Source organism: Lutjanus erythropterus, chromosome 1, assembly GCF_056507025.1.
Source record: "Lutjanus erythropterus isolate fLutEry1 chromosome 1, fLutEry1.hap2, whole genome shotgun sequence".
Lineage (NCBI taxonomy): Eukaryota > Metazoa > Chordata > Actinopteri > Lutjaniformes > Lutjanidae > Lutjanus > Lutjanus erythropterus.
The window spans coordinates 43,586,794-43,606,758 of record NC_139317.1 but is presented as its reverse complement, the minus strand read 5'-3'; the positions used below and the strand labels follow the sequence as shown (position 1 = coordinate 43,606,758).

Here is a 19,965-nt window from a genome sequence, read left to right as displayed (position 1 = left end):
CCACACATCTGAAAAAGGCCTTTTGGGTGTTCTGTTCCCTCTGCGTGGAATCTGTTGCAGAATTACTTGAAACTCAAAGAAACGGTCTCGTTAAATGCTTTTAAATCCAAAATGAAAGACTTAGAGGCAGATTTCATAAGACGTCAATGTTTTTAGCTTGTCTGGTCGCACCACTGATCCCTAGAAAGTTCTCTTTTATTGCAAATTTCAGTGCTTGTTAATTGTATTTTGTTTCCCTTTGTGTCTATGTGTGCAACTTTGTGTTTTTGCTGCTGACTGTCTTGGCCAGGTCTCCCTTGAAAAAGAGATTCTTAATCTCAATGGGACTCATGTGTTTAAATAAAATAAATGAAAAAAAAGAAAAAAAATCCAATCTGGAATTTTTAGGAATGTATCTTATTACTGTAAAACAAAAGCTGCTCTACCCTGCGGTGAACTTCACGATGACTCTGTTAAACATTAAATCACAGACGGTGTTGCTTCTCATTCCTCATATGGCAAACATAAATCTCACTTAAGAAAAATCTAAAGCTTAAGTGTCCGGGCTGGTACTGTATTATGATGCCTGGTAGCTAAAGTGCTGTCTGTGCATGTTGAGTTATTAGTTCTCCGGCTGCATTTCCTCACCTTGCATTAACTGACTTTAAGGATGGATCACAGCTACAGTACATGTGAATTTATTAATTATGTAGTCTTTTTCTTTTCTTTTTAAAGTTTATGCAACTGTGAATGCATGCAACCATAAAAATCATAAAATATTACATTTATGTAAAACCAATTTGAGGTAGGAAATATGTTTTGTGGGAATCATAATGCAGACTGGATTAGGATTTTTGCCAGCACAATGAGGATATTGAAAGCACATTATCTGCTAAGCATTTTAACATGTTGCAGTTTGGTTTCCATACAGTGTCCTCTCCTGCTTCCTGAAGCATGATTTTTATGTTTGTGTTTCAGCACTTGGTAAAGTTTGGCCAGAGATGTTGTTCCTCTGGACCTTTCACACCTACCTCATTTGGTCACCACGGTCAGGACCAATCGGCCGAATCTTTGTCCACATGGTCCAGATCAAATTGGGCCGTTCAGTTAAGTGCAACCATTTGGTTTGCTTCTTATATGCTTTTTGTATGATTTAGACTTTTGGACCAACCAGATCAAACATATACAATGTAAGAAACTGTGAACCTTGCTTTGGACTTTCAGGGTGTAAAAAGGTCCTTAAAAAGTGGTAAAGTTACCACTGACATTTTCAAAATGTCATCAACACCACACTCCCTCCCTAACATTAAAGGAACAGTTTGACATTTTGGAAAATATAAATTTTCGCTGTCTTGTTTAAAGTAAGATGAGAAGTTGGATTTCTTGGCCAGGTCAAGATCCCATCATGCTCTGTGGCCCAAAAACACTTTCCCCCATAGACTTACATTGTGAAAGAAGCAGCTGTAAAATGGTGGATACATTGTTTTGAGCATCACAACCCCCATAAAATGACTTTTTTTTAACTATTGATTTAATCCATTTCGTCCAGTAACACACAGTGAAATCATATTATCTCCATTCAAGTTAGCAGAGATTTAAACTGGAGGTTAGTAGCTCAGCCGCACGATGTGGAAGCATATGCAGAAGCTCTGGCATGGAAATTGGCTTAATGTGCCACTGAGCAGCTCAGAACAGAGGCCCACCTCCAACACTGTACCCCGTTTTCCTTTATACATCCAAAGGCCAGGTGCAGACACTTCCTGGAGTTTTGTCTTCTATATGAGGTTGCCAGATAATCAGCGGGGACAAGAAATAGTCTGACACATAATTCCCGTAAGACCACAATTTGTCAAACTTACACTTTTTTTTTAATTAAATAAACAAGAGTTAACACGTTAACTATTGAGCATTATGTCTTTGTCATACTAAATGACTTTCACAGTCATGTGTGCAGCATATTACTGTTGTAGCTGCTGGCAGTGGAGCTAGTTTTAACTACTTTATAACTTTATAACTAATATTTTATAATTACTTTTTGCTCTTTTTGTCTATATTTGGGCTTTTCTGGCTGCTGCTCCGGTGCTCTTCTCCTCTTTCTCCTCCTGCCCATGTCTGCTCCCATGGTCCGCTCTCATTGGCTGTAGTGGCTCCTCAACCTTAAACCTGGTTGATATCTTTTGGGGGTCTGCGAGGCGTCGGCAGGCACTGAGCTCGCATCTTTGAACCCATTCACACGTACTGATCCTGTGCTGGTTTGCGAGTGCTGATTTGCCTCTGATGGGGGTTTCTGTCAGCCATCTCCAGAAACAGTTGGAAAGTCAGGGCTACAATCCTGTAGTGTGAATTAGGGGCAGACTTTGTTACCTTTCTAAAGCCAGATAAAAGCTAAAGCTAACCAGCTGCTGGGGAAAGAAACCTCAGTCTCCAGTGTCAAAATCCTGTGCATAATCCAGGCAGAAATGACTTTTCCTTGAAAACAGATTTGGCATAGGGAATGTCTATATAAAATATAGCTGTTGTGGTATGTGTGTACATTTGTTAAAGTACACTGTGAATGATTGAAAACAAGAAGCTCTTTGGTTAAATATTATTCCACTGTGTCAGTCATTACAGTGATCATAGAGTGAAAAAGCTTTCTTTTCCAGTAGCTTTAGTAAATTTCAAAGAGAAAATCAAAGAAGAAAAAAGAGGTGGATTCAAATGGTTATTCCTGTTAAATATGTGACTGTGTGAATTACGCAGCTACTTGGCTCTCTCAAAACAGTCCCAATAGGCTTATATGAGATGAAAGAGGGGGTTGGGAGGGTATTTTCACTTGTTTTTTTTGTTTTTTTTTGTTTTTTTTTTAACAGTGTCTTTGGCAAGGTCACGCTAACAAGTATAATTTAGACTTATAAGGTCCCCAAAAAAAAAGGAAAAAAAAAATATTTAAAAAAAACCCACTATTGCCGGTTATATCTAGGAATACAAATTTTAAGTAAGTCCACAAATGGCACATATTAAATCCAGATCGCTGGATAATTGACTGTATCCGATCATGTCCAAAGATTCCCCTTAACACATTTGATCTGTCTCACCCAAACTAATGCAAACAGTCACTTTCCAGCATGAGGTTAATAATGTGATCACCAGTGTTGATAGCTGAGGAGGGAAATTCCTCTAGTAAAGAAGAGATGAAAGGGAAGATATGGATGCCATAACTCAGGCCATCTGTTACACATGTCTACAATGTGATCAGATATACTATACTACTAAGCTCCTGCAGTGCTGCAACCCACACACATGCTGTATCACCATGTGACCGTGTAGTAAACACACATACATGCACTTAAACACACATTCATAATTACAGGAGCAAAATAATGTGTCTGTTTGTTTAGCCTATCTAAACAGTAAGAAAAAATAGGGGTTTCAAAGTATTATAACTTTACTATCTGTGTGTGACATTTAAAACTGGCAAACAATTTCATTAATTAATTATAATAACTTAATTCATACCAACATGGAGCTTTAGGGGTTGTTCAAATGTTGCGTCTTTTGCACACTCACTAGTGATGTGCAGATGGGCTTTTGAGTTCATCTGAATCCGCCTGTACGCATAAATCATCCACCTGCCACCCATTCGGATGTAATATTTTCTCTGATTTAGAGACCCGCACCCCAACACTGGTCCTTTTAGGCCGTATCGCCTTTTCAATGATGTTGAGCAGCTTGAGCTTTCCAGATGATTTCTTTATTGTGTGTTGTACTGATGCATGAGTGTTTTTATCAACAATTTACTTTAATGATCAGGGACGCTCCTTTCAGTTTCATTTCCGTGTGCAGTAATGTTGCTGCAGAAAATATTGTTAATGATCAATGAAGTCTCGCTGCTGTGCCTCGTGCGTTAATGTGCACAGAGAGTCTCTGTTAATGGGAAGATGCACTTTATTTCCCACCCGCAAACCATCCACTATTAATCAGAATGTTAATTTTTATGACCTGGCCAGCCCGATCCGCAGATTAACCACAGTGCCCGCAGCTGTAAATGCAGTCCGCGCATCACCAGCGCACACCTTCATTTTAAATGCCGACACACTCAAAGATGATAGCGACACTGTTGCAGCACGCATTAGTATGACACACCAACTTTTTTCAAATGCACAAAGGGCACCACAGGTCATGTGGCAATAATTATAACCTGTCAAGTTCTTACTACTTTGACACCAAAAGAAGGAACGACATATATACCAGCTAAGAACTTTAGATAACTGGTGAGCATTACAGGCTGACATTTTTATGAAAATTGCTGTGGGATGGGAGTCAATTTCACTCTTTATTGCGTGACGGGGACAGAAAGAAGGCAAGAGCGTTAACCTAACAGTAGTTCAGTTTTTTGCAGCCACCTGACCCATACATATTGTGTGTGTACTTGGGGTGGACGGGAATGGCATTGGATGGAAGTCATTCTCCCAGGATTGGATTGAATAGGAGTATTTTTGTTGGACAGGAGCATGATGATATGCTGTTTTTTTTACATTGCTAATTGTGACAGTGCTAGCAAGTGTATCATCATGCTCACTACCGTATACCAGGGCACTGTCAGCTGCTCGGCACGACAATAGTGCAACCTCCCAAGCTTCTTGGATAAAAACATGAAAGCTGGCATTTTTCACACATTTAGACACAACATCTGAATGCTCCCTTGTGGCCTTTAGCCTCTTGTATCCTACTGTTTTGGTTTTTTTGCCTATCAATTTATTGTATGGTTCATTCACACACCTCTCATCACAGTACAGTATGACCTACCTGTCAATTAAGATAAACCTATGTCCAGATATGTCAGAACTAAAATGTCCTGCCACCTAGTGCCAAACTCTGAAACAGCAGATGCAATCTGGAAATACTATGACATGGCCAATGTCACTAAGTAAGAATATTCAGTCAGACAGACTAGTAATCAGCCTCAGTAAGGGAAAAGATCATTAGCAGCTACAGAGGTATCAGTTGGCCAAATTAAACAATAAGCTTCATGTGGTTGTGATTTAAATGGAGATGTGAAGTGTCTGGTTGTCTGTCAGCCGCTGCTCCTTGGATGTTCCTGCAGATCAGGGAGAGAGAAAGGGAGGCAGGGAGGGAGGGAGGGGGGAGAGCAAAGCAAAGTCTTGTCCAAGAAGAAGTATTATTGTCCAAGAAGTATTAGTTCTCTTTTTAATTTTAGCAAGACGAGGAAGTCGGAATTCAAATGAAAGAATCGGTTTCCATCCAGCTAATAGTAATCCATAATCCCACCGACGTGTCTAAAGCACAATGTGGTCGCTGTGATTAACGTTAATGCCTCCCCTACTCAATTTATTGAAATGTTGGAATGAACACATTTGGTTTGGAACCAATGCGCTGGCTTGTGTTTAAAAATGTGGATGGGTGGGGGTAAGGGGGTTGGAGGGATGAGACGAAAAGTGATGGAAACACTGTGAACGTGAGAGAGGGGAAAAGACGAGACAAGAGGAAGTTCGAAGAAGACGGAGTGGGAAAAAAAATCAGGAGGAGGATGATTTTTGGGGAAAAGGGAAAATGAAAATGGTAAAAAAAAAAAAAAAAAAAGAAATAGATGTGGTGGTGTACAAGCAGAGGAGAGAGATGAGATGGCTGAGAAGAAACAAAATAACTTCCCGGGTGAAAATTGGTCCACCCTGGTCTCATTTTAAGACTAGCCTGATGATTTTAATTTCTGGAAATGACACACTTTGCAGACAGACAAAAAAAAAGAGAATGAGAGCAAAAAAGAAAGTGGTATTAGAATAATTAAACGCGGGAAGAGGGTCGCGGTTTCATTTTCAGCAACACTTCAAATGAATTCCTGTAATGATCCTGAAACCTTGAAAAGGCAAAATCCAATCAAACAATATCTACTGGGCTTCATTTTCTTTGCTGGGGGAATGACCCCTCTTTGTCAAAGGGCGAGTCATGGAGAATGTGGGTCGCCATAGACATACAAATGAAGGGCAGACAATTTGGTCTAGTTAAAGCTATTATGCCTACAAGTGCGTGTGTGATAATGTCGAGGCGTGCACGCCCGGGAACACAACTTTGTGTGTGTGTGTCTGTGTGTGTGTGTGTGTGTGTGTGTGTGTGTGTGAGCGTGTGTGCCTGCAAGCTTGTGTGGGCAAGAAAAGAGAATGATTATCTGTGTGTTTAAGCGTGTGTGTGTGTGTGTGTGTGTGTGCGCACACAAGCAAGTGCGCTACAGCTTTAACACTTTGCGGCTGTGATATGACTCATTGTAAATGATGCCATGGAAGGTCAATTGTGGAGATCAAAATGGCTGTTGATGGAGGGGAAGGGAGAAAATGTGTCATGTTTTCCCCCTCACTGCATGCCGCTGCCGAGGCATTTTGATTTAAAAGAATAAATGGATCTGCTCAGGGTTATTTCTCTCTGACTGGCGCCGTCCAAAATAACACCCCTGGCCCATATTTTTTGGAGGAGCCTCATGCCTTGCACCCATTGTTTTTACTCCCTCCCCTTCCTTTGACCATTGGAGAGGTAATCAGGCATGAGTGCCTTGGATTACGGCACGAGTGGATGAGCAGCTGCAATGCTCCAATGACCTTTTGTCACTCATTACTGGACCTCCTAAAAAGAAGGGAAAGAGGAGAGGGAAGAGAGCGAAAGAGGGGAAAAAAAGTAAAGGAAAATGCTAAAAAAAAAAAAAAAAGAAGAGGCCTCCTCCTCCGAAATCTTTAGGGATATTCAGTTCAGTGACCGTGATGTGTTATTGTCTGCCTCGCCTTACCCAGAGCAGATGTTAAATGGACTGATTGACAGAAAGTCATAATCTGGTCTACGGAAAAGATGAAGAGGGGAAAAGGAGAGGATGGCGATGGAGGAGGAGGAGGAGGAGGAGAAGGAGGAGGCGGTAGAAGAAGGGTAAAAAATTAGTAGGAGGTGGTTGCAGAGGTGGAGAGAAGGGACGCCATAGAAGGTGATGTAAAGGAATGGTTAAAGACCAGTTAGATTGAAAGATAGCATCTGGCTGAACCGTGTTTGGTCAGTGTGCTAAATTGTGGCCAAATTGTTACACAGATTGTCCACGGTAGAGTCTACAATGTTGAATTCCTGGATATTAAATATTCATCTTCAATTTTCTCTAGTGGTCCCTATAATATTTGTTCTTAAAGTGAACTGAAATAGCATATTATATAACGTGGTTAGGACCAAAAAATATTGGAAATGCAGGAGCAAGAACAATACTTGCCACTCATATCTTCTTATAATGAAGCAACTAACAATCACAAATAGTAAATAGTAGAGCTTATTATTTATTTTATTCATTATTAGCTAGTACATTATTCAGTTTATACAAGGTTAAAGGTATGAGCACAAGTATGTAAAGTCAAATATGTTTTTCTTTTTTATTTGAGCATGTGTATTAAAAGAAAATTGGTGTGAAACAATATACACATGCATAGTTGGATGATTAGGACCCTGTGTGTTATCTAAAATGTGCATGCATCCCTCAGTAGGTTGCGATTTAAGCCTATTAGAAAAACTGTCCCATGCATCCAGTAGACAGGGGTTTGTGTCCCGTGTGAAACCAAAGCATTATTAAAAGTTGCAAGGTACATAACTTTATGTGCGTCACGTGACTTTTGTCTTGTGCCACGAGCATGGAGTGACACATGAGTGAGTGAGCATGAAAGGCTTTTCCACGGCGTTAATCATATGTTAAAAATGGCTTTCTGACTGATTCAGCAGCCAAAGGGTACTGGTATCAGTATTGGAAATGCCTCAGATGCACCCTAAAAGGTTGCATTGCATACCAGCATACAGTCTATGAACAAATACGATATCAAGAAATTTATTAGCTGCAGAACAGAACTGTGAACCTGAACCAGGCCATACAGCAATGGTAGCTATCATATCACATATACACTTAGTACACAGCTGTTATAAAATAAAATATTTTTGTGCTAGAGTGTTTGTGCTTGTGGGTACCATATGGATCCAATGGGGCATGGGCATCCTGATTTACTTAGAGTGTAGTTTAAGAGGGCTAAGTGCAGGTGCAGCCCTCTAAAGGTGGACATACACTGTATAATTTGAGCCCATTTCTGACCTGATTTCTGCGCCAGTCCCAATTTATGAGACTAAATTTCGGCTTTTTCAGATGGCGGTTGCTGTGCTTGACCAGGGAAGCGAGAACCATTCAACTGGCGTCAGAAATTTATCTGAATTTCCAACATGGACAGTAAAACATAGCTAGCTTTCCTCCAATTGTCTCTGCAAAATGCTCAAGCCATATTGTCAGCATTCTCCAGACAGACAGGATGGCACAGACAATCAAGACAGCACATTTCTGTTAGCAGTAATGCTGGCAAACAAGCTTCTTATTGCCTCTGAGCTTTCAAATGAATCTTTATTGACAACTGACAATAGCCAGAAAGGTCTGTAGGGGTGAATGTGACTTTTTATTTTATATTTTACATGTACAGTGTCATAACTTGATGACCGGAATGTAAAGTGCAAGGACATAAATCGTGAGCTTTTTCTTTTACATTGCAGCCACCAGATCCAGAGAACGGTGACAGGATGGCATTCTTTTTTTTTCTTCAGTGTCGGGTTGTTGGAACTGTAGTGAGCTGAAGTGAACTGCTGGGCTGATTTGGACTGAGAGAGTCACTCAAGTTACGCTTGTAACTAACCATTAGTGAGGGTGAGGGGGAGTAGGAGGCAGTGTCATTCATGTGTTGGTCCGTGGGGCTAATATAGTGTTGGGGGAACATGGATCCAGCATGCCACCGAGCCATGTTTCATGTCCACCCAAAAAATCCTGAACATGGAAATCGACTCCACAGTTCTGTGTTCTCACATGTTTTCAGCAGCGATTTTCTATAATCTATTATGTGTTGAGAAGGAAAACTCCCTTTTTCCTTTACACATCTTTAACTAGCTGAAGGAAAAGCTGATTAGTGGCTGCTATTTGGTATCAGCTCAACTTATAAACAAGGTGAGACTTACGTGGGGCCACGTAGTATGTGAATGGGGATTAAAAGTAATCCGTACTGTGCTCATAGAATCTGGAGTTGTGGTACGTAACTGATGTCCGCACTTATTCATTGCTCTTGAAAGAGCAATGGCCAGAGAACTTCATCACTAACTCATTCAGTCATTCAGTAGGTCAGGGACAGACGTTCACATTCACTGGGCTGGCCACGCTTTGCTGTAGTCCAGCCAAAAGTAAGTGGAGGGGAAGAGAGAAAAAGGAGGAGACAGAAGGAGTGTGGAGAAGGTATTTACGTATGGTAATTGCATCACCAGAGGGGGCAGTCTCATACGTTTGACCTCCGGGTCCTGCAGGTGTTTAGGCCCCCTCCACACACACACACACACACACACACATACACATACACACACTACAACTGTCTGCTCAGCTCACCACAAAGGAACATTGCAAACATTACATGCATTTGGCAAGACTCTCATGCCTGTTAGTAAGTGCAGCAGCAAGGCCAGCTCTGGCAGATACATGCACATAAAAAGACACACACATACACACACACACACACGCACACACACACACACACACACACATACTCTGGGACTTATGCCAAACTAACATAAAAAAAATAAAAATCACTACTTAAAAATAGGGTGGTGCTCTTCCTCTGATATCATCCATGCAGATGCTCCGAAACCTTCAAGCCCTCAAAGCTAAAAGCAATTCAGATGTGAATATTGAGTGATTGAATGCATGCCAGAGAAGAGGAGGAGGAGGACCCCCACAATGAAATGGTTTCTCCCACAATTAATGCAGTGCACCTGTGATGCTCGATAAAGAGTGCTGCACTGTGCACAGGTGTGGAACATTAGTTCTGGGGGTGTTCCTTGAAAAAGACAAGCTTCTCCCTCTCTCCCCTGTAATAACACACTATGACACACACATTCACCGGTGGGGTGTGCGCACACATATGCACACACGCGCGCATTCAGCATAGGAAAATTTGTAAGGGGGGAGAAAAAAAATTAAGTGTGCTGATGCTGTGAGAAAAGTAAAAATATGTAAATGAACTCGGTGCCCAAGAATCAATCCCGTCATTCACAGTATTGCACACATCAAAGCTCAGGTAACCAACTCTGAATGTGCGTGTGTGTATGTCTCCACGCAGGCATACATCACTGCCTGTCTCTTCATCCGTTTGTTTGTGTTGGTTTGAACGTCTGAAAGTGTGAATGTGGGTGCGCCTAGAGGCCGTGTGTGTGTGTGTGTGTGTGTGTGTGTGTGTGTGTGTGTGTGTGTGTGTTTGTGCAATGGAGCCCATGTGGAACACAACTGCATTGAAACTCATTGTGCTCTTTAAAGCCCCTCCTTTCATCACGCTGTAACATTTAAGTAGGTGCCAGTTATGGGCCATCACAGATTGGATGTAAGTTCAAAGAGGAAATCTTACACTCTTAGAAATAAAAGTGCTAACTAAAACTATATGGGATTGTGCCCATAGGAGAACCCTTTTTGGTTCCTGGTAGAGCCTTTTATAGAGATTCCACTTGGAAACCTTTCCAGGGGGGTTCAGCCTAGAAACCAATATAAAGGGTTATACCTAGAACCATGTCAAAGGTTTCTCTCATCATCCCCTATGTGAGGTTCTATAGAGAATCCTTCTATAGTGAAATGGTTGTACCCAGAACCCTCCCTGGGGATTCTGTCCAGAACCTTTCTGCCTTCTAAGGGTGGTAAGAAGTACGCATGGGGTTCTAGCAAGAACCCTTTTATATTCCAAAGGTTTCATCTAGAACCCAGCCACTGGGTTTTCACAAGAGCCATTTAATATTCCAAGGGTTATATCTAGAACCCACCAGGGGGCTCTACCAAGAACCCTTTTATATTCCAATGGCTTCCTCTTGGATCCACCCAGGAGGTTCTACCAAGAACCCTTTTATGTTCGAGTGTTTTGATCTAAAACAAACCCATGGGATTCTATCAAGAACGGTGATCCAATGGTTTCATCTAGAACCTACTTGTGTGTTCTACTGACAACCTTTATGTATTGCAAGGGTTTTATCTAGAAGCCATCCATGGGATTTTACCAAGAACCCTTTTATATTCCAATACTTTCATCTAAAACTTACCCGAGGTGTTCTACCGAGAACCTTTATATATTCCAAGGGTTTCATCTAACATAATAATAGTTCTAGGTAGAACCTCAGCCCTTCAGAAGGAACCCTTTTGAGCTTTTTATTTCTTAAAGTGTACGGAGAGAAAAAAATAAGACTTTACTCTTGGAATTCATGTCTGCTTCAGAGAGAGAAAAAAAGACATAGAGAAAGAGAGATGGACTGATAGAGACGACAAGAGATACTCAACCTTAGAGATCGACCTCTGAGATAAACATAGTAATAGATATTAAAAGGCTGATGCAGAGAGAGATACTGTAGAGAGGAGCAGCAGTGAAAAATGTACTAATAAGTCATGTGCTTGTCTCGCTAATGTCTATTTTGATGCTCTTAGCTTAACCCAGTCTCTAACTAGGTCATTAAGTAGCCTACCAAACCTAGATAATCCTTTAGAATTAAGTGTGTCTGCGTGTTCGTGTTGAATATTCAATACAGAGTATATATAGCTTCAATACACTGTGCTGGTGCTGCTGTAGAAAAAAAAAGTAATATTAGACGTATGCAGTTCTTGATAATTGCTTCATGCTGTATTGAAACAGCGTTTCTGAAACGAAATGAATGAGTTTGTGTGTGGATATCTTTAAAATGAGGCTGCAACTAGAAGGAAACTAGAAACAACACATTCTTTCTCCTGCAAAATAATACTGAACTGCAGTGAAGATGAGGAAGCAAACTAGCAAACATGGATGTAAACATTGCCGGTTTCAGTTTTTCAAAAGCTTTGCAAATATTTCATAAAGAAGGAAAATGCATTCAACAGATTTGTTAGGCGTCAAATATACACACCAAACTTTGTGAGTGAGAAACACCGAGTGAACAAAACTCCACAGGGTTTGTTTAGAGCAACTGACGACTTCTTGGGAAATTAAAATTCAGTTTTCTGTTATCCTGCTATTGCCATATTGATGTGCAGTGCATAGGCCGACATAACACATGGGCAAAAATATTAGTGCCACATTAGAGGTGTTGCTTGAATTGATTGCAGTGTTCTCTAATTTACAATACAATTAATGCGTTAATGCATACATTAATTCAGTGTCAACACACTCTCATGCCTGTAGTGTACGTTTTGCACGTGCAGGGCTCTGCGGTCAAGTCAGCAATAATAAACATGCAATGTCCAAGAAGATCTTCAAAATAAAGGCACATAAAATACTTACCATGTAAGTGGCTTACATGGAGTTATGTATGTTACGTGATTTACTTATGTTACGTGATTTATGTTACAGATCTTATGTACATCACATGCATTCTGTTACTTAGAAAAATAAATCAAAGACTCGTGGTTTCACTTGGGAACCCTGATCTCCTGCATGTTTGACTGATCCATCCATCCACCTGACCTCCTCCAAATGCAGACTTCTCACCCTTGATACCATGCCACCTGACTCTGATGGACCTTCACCATGTAGTGCTAAAGGGGCGCTTACAGAAATGGTGCTAGAGAAGGGTATCTACAGCATCATAAGCCCTGTTTTATACATCTGGATCTGGAATTTTCAGTCCACCATGGTCTAAAGACATGGCTGTTCTTATATGTAATTTGTGTGTGTAACTATGCAAGAATGGTCATATGGTCTCTTCTCTAACCCCAAGGTAGGCTAGGAGTGTAACAATACATTAATCTGTATTGATATATCCACTGAATGTTCAATGACCCAATCTGATTGATGCAAAGTAAAAGTATCGATATGCATCTCCATCATTAAGATACGGCTTTAATTTTAAAGTTCAATTGTAAAATTGTTGCATTATATTTTGATTGCTTTTTGTGAGTTGACATAAATGTAACTGAACTGACCTATGATATCGTACACTGTGTATCAATCACAAACCACTAAGTTAAACTGAATCATTACAGACTTTGTGTTAACAGAAAATATTGTATTATTGTCCAAAGAGTCGATATAATATTATTTCAAGATGAAAGTTGTGATTTACACTGCTAATAGAAGCGAAACAAACAAACAAAAAATGGTTTGCGGCTGCAGATCTTTAAAAATTGTGGCTGAGATAAAATGCCGCAAGTAATGTTTTGCATTGCAAATCCCGCCCCCCAAATTTCCTGTATTTTTGGAAAGTGCTACCCCCAGAGCAGGCACTTTTTGGGGGGTAATATAACATCCCTGGAACTTAACATTTATTCTAACCTTGTGGTGGAAACATACTGAGGTCCTCCAAAGGTTCCTAGTTCCTGGAGAAAGTTCCTGTGGTGCAAACAGCTACACCGATGAAGCTGCTGTATTTGCTGACTTGGGAGTGAGAACGGGCAGTCTGTCTGTCTTGCACTCTAAAACCTTTTTCTAGTCCTACACTTAGAACTAGATGGGCTTACCAGGTCCAACCCTTTTACAAACTCTGATTGGCTGATTTCTCTGAATATAGTGTCTTCAAAGATACTGGAACTAAATCTATGTGATGAGTGAAAAACTGACTAAAACATTTTTTAACACACATATCAGAGTATTAAAATATACCAGTGGTTTGGATATGACAGTGTTTGGGATCCAATCATGACCCATAATGTGCTGTCCTTTCATGCTCGCAATCATTTTGAAATGAAGGTCTTCACAGATAGGTCACTTATGTTGAGGATGGGTGTGAGTGCAGCTGGTTTCTCATCTACCTGGAACTTAATTGATCCATTAATCGCTGGGATTGGTCACAGAGTGAAGACACCTGCTACCCCACCTGGGTTTCCGTCAGATGGGACCGTGTTTCGATAGAAATCCGCCCATGTCCTTTCCAAGAGCGTGTGTGTTCCGAGTTCTGATGTCTGAAGGGTTTTATTTCAGAATGATTACTAGCTTGGCAGGAAAGTAGACGAACAACCAAACCATCATGAAGAATTAAAGCAGGGGAAATAAACAGAAAACATGTCAAAATATACAAGTGATCAGTTTAGTAGGTCACAAATATTTTAAAATAAATGGTACATCTCAAAATGCATTTGTTTATTTTATGTCAGTCATTCTTGAGAATTGTGACAAAACTGTATTTGTAGGGTTTTTGATTTTTACCCTTTATTTATAGAAATTACAGAAAATAGATTTTAAAAGATCAAACTCTTGGTTATTAAACCTTGTAACAGGCCAAAATCTTCATGATTTAATTGTTTTATTTATTTTTTCACAGCAATAGTCATAGTGAGCGGCCATTTTATTTTTTAAAGTGTCTCAGAGTTCTCTTAATGTTCATCAAAATACACATTTAAACTGTAATTCTCATTTAGCTTTGATTTAGAAGGACTGCAGAGTTGACATGTTATGGTTGGGACACACCTGATAGATATATTATTTAATGAATTTGTCAAAAAACAGAAAGTTTACCAGTGCTTGAGCAGTATTCCTGCTTTTTTTTAAATCAGGTAGTGAGACGGGGTCCTTAGGGTATAGGTAAACCTTTTAATACATTTTTTCACATCACAGGATAGTCCCAGTGAGTAGCCATTTTATTTTGAAAGTTTCTCTTAATGTTAATCAAAATACACATTTTTAAATCCTAATGTTTATCTAGATTTGATTTAGAAGGACTACAGAGTTGACAATGTTCTAATTGATAGTGATATTATTTAATGAATTTGATGAAAAGTAGAGAACTCATGAGTGCTTCAGCAGTATCCCCTCCTTTTTTACACCAGGAAGTGAGACAGGGGTCCTTAGGGTATAGCTAACCCTTTTGAAGCCTGATTAAATCATGTTTTGTAAAAATCTGACAGAGTTGACAGAAATCTGGGACGCAACTTCAAAGGGCTAACATTTCCCTTAAAATAAAGATTTTAAAACAAAGATGATTATAATTGCACATTTTATTATCAGTAGGTATTGTTAGTTTTGGAATTAGAATTTTAGAACATCTGTAGAAAACAACACATTTATAAATTGTTTGAAGTTCACTGGGGCAACGGTGTTTTCTGAAACAGCAAGTTTAGAAATTACACAAATTAAAGCAAACCAAAAATTTCATGATTTTCATACTTCATATATATGTATAAATCCTTAAAGAGTACATTTTCACCAGAAAATTGGAATTAGAATATTGATATTTATCATTTTTAAAATGTTTTGGTAGAGCCTGATTTGTCCCAATTCCCAAGAATGGGTGATGTATATTTAGGAAACTAACTTTCTCCTTTGAATTATATTTTAATTGCCAGATATAATTTTTCGAACAGGTGTCACATTCTCCAAACGGAGAAATATCTCATTTGCTATGAAACACTTCCTTTATGTTTTCATAGCTGAAAATGAGTTTGGTGCCTCAGAGCTACATCATTAATTATGCACTTGACTTGAATGTGGATAAGTACACACTCTGACCTTGGGCTGTGACAGTCCTGCGGTGACCTTTTTCCCTCTGTGTGAGAACAAGGGCCCACATACAGTATTCCCACATCGTCATCTGGAAACATCATTGTCCTGTCCTCGCTTTTTATTTCATAAGAAGAATGAGTGCATTGTTGCGCTCACGTCATATGGAAATAACTTTTGGACCAGCCTGACAGTTAAAAGCACTGGATTTGCATTGTTCATGAAACTGGTGCCAGCATGCCAAGTTTTCTCTGTGTGGTTGTGCGTGTTTTTACAATAGTGAGACTTAGATGTAGAATGTGTGTGAAAGCAGTTAGCTCTGTTGAAGCAGCATCCCCATGCTGATGTCTAATGGGTGATTAGCTGTGGTAGTAAAATGTACCTCTCATTAAGTGAATCAGTTGACTAGAAAATGTAGATTTAAGGACTGTGGTGTGAACACAGAGCAAGAGGCCTGCAAACAAACACCCAACAATCAGTGAGTTATCACTGGAAATCCTGGCCTGCGTGTTAGATAATAATCTGTTGTCCTTTAAACCATGTACAGAATGATTCTGAGGGAAAAAAAAAAATTGGCGTCTGGAGCAGTATGAATAATTATTACTGTGCTCACAATGAACTTGCATAATACGGAGATCACATGAAATTGTTACTTGCAGTTTAAGGACCAGTTTGTGAGATTTACAGAGAAATACTGGCAGAATATGGCAGAATTTAAATATAATTTTCATAGGTGTGTTTTCATTAGTGTATAGTCACCTGAAAATAAGAAGCTCCTCTTCCACTAAGGCTCCGCCATGTTTCTACAGCTTCCCAGAATGGACAATCCAAACACTGGCTTTGAAGAGGACGTTTTACGCTTTTCACAAGTTTCACGGCAATCATAGATACTTCTACACGCAAGGGGAGGGTGAGACAAGTTGATTGCAATTTGCATGTTCACCACTAGATGTCACTAAATCACACACACTGGTCCTTTAAAGTACAAAAATTACAGGAAATTAAAATGATCAGTTTGTGATTTAGCAAGGCAAATGTTACAACTGAAACAACTCTGACATATTATCACCTTCTTAGCAAACAGTTGCCTATTTATTTATTCAACAGACAACATTAGCATTCTTTTAGAGGCTTTTTGGCCACCTGGCAAATAATGGTGCATTCAAGTTGAATGGAAAAGGCAGTTTCCAAAGTCCCAATTGTAAATTTCAACTGAAATTCCCCCTGAAGTCAGATTTCTGACTCGGAAAGTCGGAATGACCTTAAAATCAAAGATGGGTGCTCTGCGCTTCCACAGTAGTAAAAGCTGTAAAATACTATTTATTAGCGCTTGTGTCTCAATAAATCTGTTGTATGCACAGTACTTCCCTGTTGCTATGGTGTTCGAATGTGCGATATACCGTGTAATGCATTGTGACCATGCATAACTAAAGTTTTTATGGAAGCATTCATGATTGTTTTCAGACTTGTTGTCCTGGAATGCGGTCAACTCGGGTGTGAGGTCACTCCCAGCTCTGAATTCCCACCTCCTAGTTAGACGGAACGCGGCATGAGTCCAGCATTCACTCTTTTAACCATTTTAGTCTTTATTAATTCCTGAAAACATCTGACTCTTAGCATTCAAGTCCTCCACTATGTTCACCATGTGTTTGGTGCTGGTCAGGTCATGTTCAATGGGTTCATCAGGGCTGCAGCCGGAACAAGTTTGAGATCGGACTTTGTGGGCCAGAAATTCAGAACAGTAAGCAGCAAAACGCTAAAATGCCTCAAAAAGTCAGAGGATAGTTCTCTGTGGTTTAGAGATGAACGACTGACATTACCCAAAAGTAATTGGATCCTTTGTTAAAGGACCAGTCTCTAGAATTTTGGAGCACCCAGCAGTAAGCTTGCAGATTGCAAACACCTTGTCTCACTCTCCCCTCCGAGTGTATAGGAGAAACTATGGTGGCCACGAAACTCAACGCCATGTGGCCTGAATGGAAAGAGGACCTGCAACGCAACAATTCTTATTTTCAGGTGATTATACACTAATGTAAACATACTTATGAATATTATATTTAATTTCTGCCATATTCTGCCAGTAGATCCCTGTAAATCTTACACACTATTCCTTTAAAATAAAAAAGGATTGATCTGACACCTTCCTGTGATTTTACTATGTCTATTTAAAAAGACAGCATGCATGCTAGAGAAATTGTGCATATAGAGGGAAAAAAAGAAAGGGGGGGGAAAAAGCACAGACACACCAACAAAAAATAACAACAACAACAACAAAAAAAACAAATTACATCTGAAATTATTGAGGGTTTGATTCACATTGGATTGTATCATCAGGGGAGCTCTGTCTTTACCAAAACACAGTGGGTAATTTCTGCTAAAAGTTTTACTCAACAAATATGACGGATGTGACCACAATGCAAGTCACTAACAACGCTGTGCAGTCTTAACAAATGAACATGTCCAGGTTAATATTAAATCTTGCAGCTGAACATCAGGCACTGCTGACCTTTCTTATGTATTTGATGTAATACATTAGTGGCAAATGGCTCTTTGCTTTGAATCCATAACATCTATAAGGCTTGTGGCTTGCTTTGATACAGCATGTCTTCTTTTATGAATTCAAAAAATCTTATCAGTGCTGACTAATAACTTACCGTGAGGTAGTTTCCATTAGAGAATCACATATCCACACTGGTGGCCTTTCTCTGACCCATTATCATCACAAAACTTTTTAACATGACGTAGTTTTGTCACTGAAATTTAAAGAGAGAGTTCAAATTATTTTAAGAAGAGATGTGTGAGGTTCTTACACTGTATCAAGTTCTGCATTACTGCCATCAACTTCCTCAGAAAAAACAAACAAAGAAGGAGGTACTTTAGAATGAAACGAGTAAGAAAGCAAAAAGTAATGGACACTAATTGTAAGCAAGTAAAATTAAAAGACTGCTATAAATTAACTTAAAGGCACGGTTTAATTTCAGTAAAGACAATGTGGTGCTCTGGACATGATCAGCAATTAAAAGAGTCACTTTAAGTGGTCACTATATTTAGAATATTTTCATCACTTTACCTTTGCTGTTAGACAGCCTCTTTTCTGACAGGAAATTGCTCCTATAAAAGCCAAATATTGCTCTGCAAATCAACCAAACTCCATTGAAAAAATCAGTAATTTTACCATGCAGAACACTGGAGTTGCTTAACTACCACTACCTTAACCAGTGAGTAGTTTGTGTTATTATGTGACTTTGATGTTTTAAAAGGTTAGTTGGAATTCAGTAAAGTCAAACAATACTCAAAAAAACTAACAGATCAATTCAGCAGCAGAGCAGCAACTTCTGTGCTCTGCGAGTAAAATGACTGTTTTTGCCAGTGGACTCTGGTTGAGCGAGACAAAGAGCGGTATTGGGCTTATTTAACAGTTGTTTCCCATCAGAAGAGGCTGTCTGACGGCAAGGTAAATCAGTGAAAATACTCTATACGCTGTAACTGATGTTTTTTTTTTTTTTAAGGTGACTAGATTATGTTTTGCTGCTGGCCCTGTTTACAGCAGTGCATTGCTTTGCTTCCTACACTGGCGCTTCTGATGCTTCTCGTATCAACCGCCATCTACTGAAGGTAATACACTGACTGGATAAGTACTTCATACAACCCCACTTCAAATAATCAAAACTATTCCTTTAAGTTTAAAGTCCTCTTACAACACCATCTTAACATATAAGACTATCATTTGAAGCTGCACATGTTTCAGCACATGCAACTCTGTCTTTGATGTTTCCTTCAGTCTCCGACGGCACATAAAAAAAACCCCTTCAAACTTGAACCTGCGTCTCAGTTTTCTCAAGCTGTCTGCTACATTTAAAATGCTAATATAAGACTAAACTGATTAATAATTAAACAATTACGGTCATGAATCAATAACTTCTGCACATATTTTTCATTAGTAAATTGCACAGAGTAAACAAAGAAGCAGTATTACCAATTCAAATGTGGATGGAGGGGAGGAGGGGGGGCATTCTAATCGTCCTAACTTTGATGAAAAATAAACATTCGAGACAGTCACTCAAACAGTAAGGCCTCTGGTACAATTTTCCAAAGTAGATCATGTTGTTGCTTTAGATACAGTTAGTTGGTTGATTATTCAAGTAAACATGGTTGGAACATTTTTAATGAAGTAGTCCAATATGAGAAATTCATGATAAATCTGGTGTGTGTAGTCAATGTACAGAACATTTGGACAGATTTGACGCCCATCTGAGCCTCGGTAAAGTTGAACTGATTTCCGTGGCAATCTGTCTCTAGTTTGAGGAACTCGGATATTGCAGTACAAAGGAGAGACTTCCACGGCGAGCTCAGGCACACAACTGTTAACGTGTTCCTGATTAGTGCAATAGATCGACTTTTAGTTGTGTCGCCGACGTATTTTTTTTTTTTCCTCCCCTCCGCACCACAAAACCTACCGCGCTCCTGTCGCCTTTATCCATCAACGTCAGGGGCGACACATCCATGGATCATTCTCGTTTTG

At 39.5% G+C, this 19,965-nt stretch overlaps 1 long non-coding RNA gene across 1 annotated transcript in view; it reads left to right on the top strand.

Annotated features, from left to right (window-relative positions):
* LOC146333314 (uncharacterized) overlaps positions 1-19,155 on the top strand; it is a 68,432-nt gene extending 49,277 nt beyond the window's left edge. Inside the window, exon 3 of the long non-coding RNA XR_014771322.1 lies at positions 18,953-19,155. This is a non-coding gene — a long non-coding RNA (uncharacterized LOC146333314). The remainder of the gene's footprint in view (positions 1-18,952) is intronic.
* Positions 19,156-19,965: the final 810 nt, after the last annotated feature.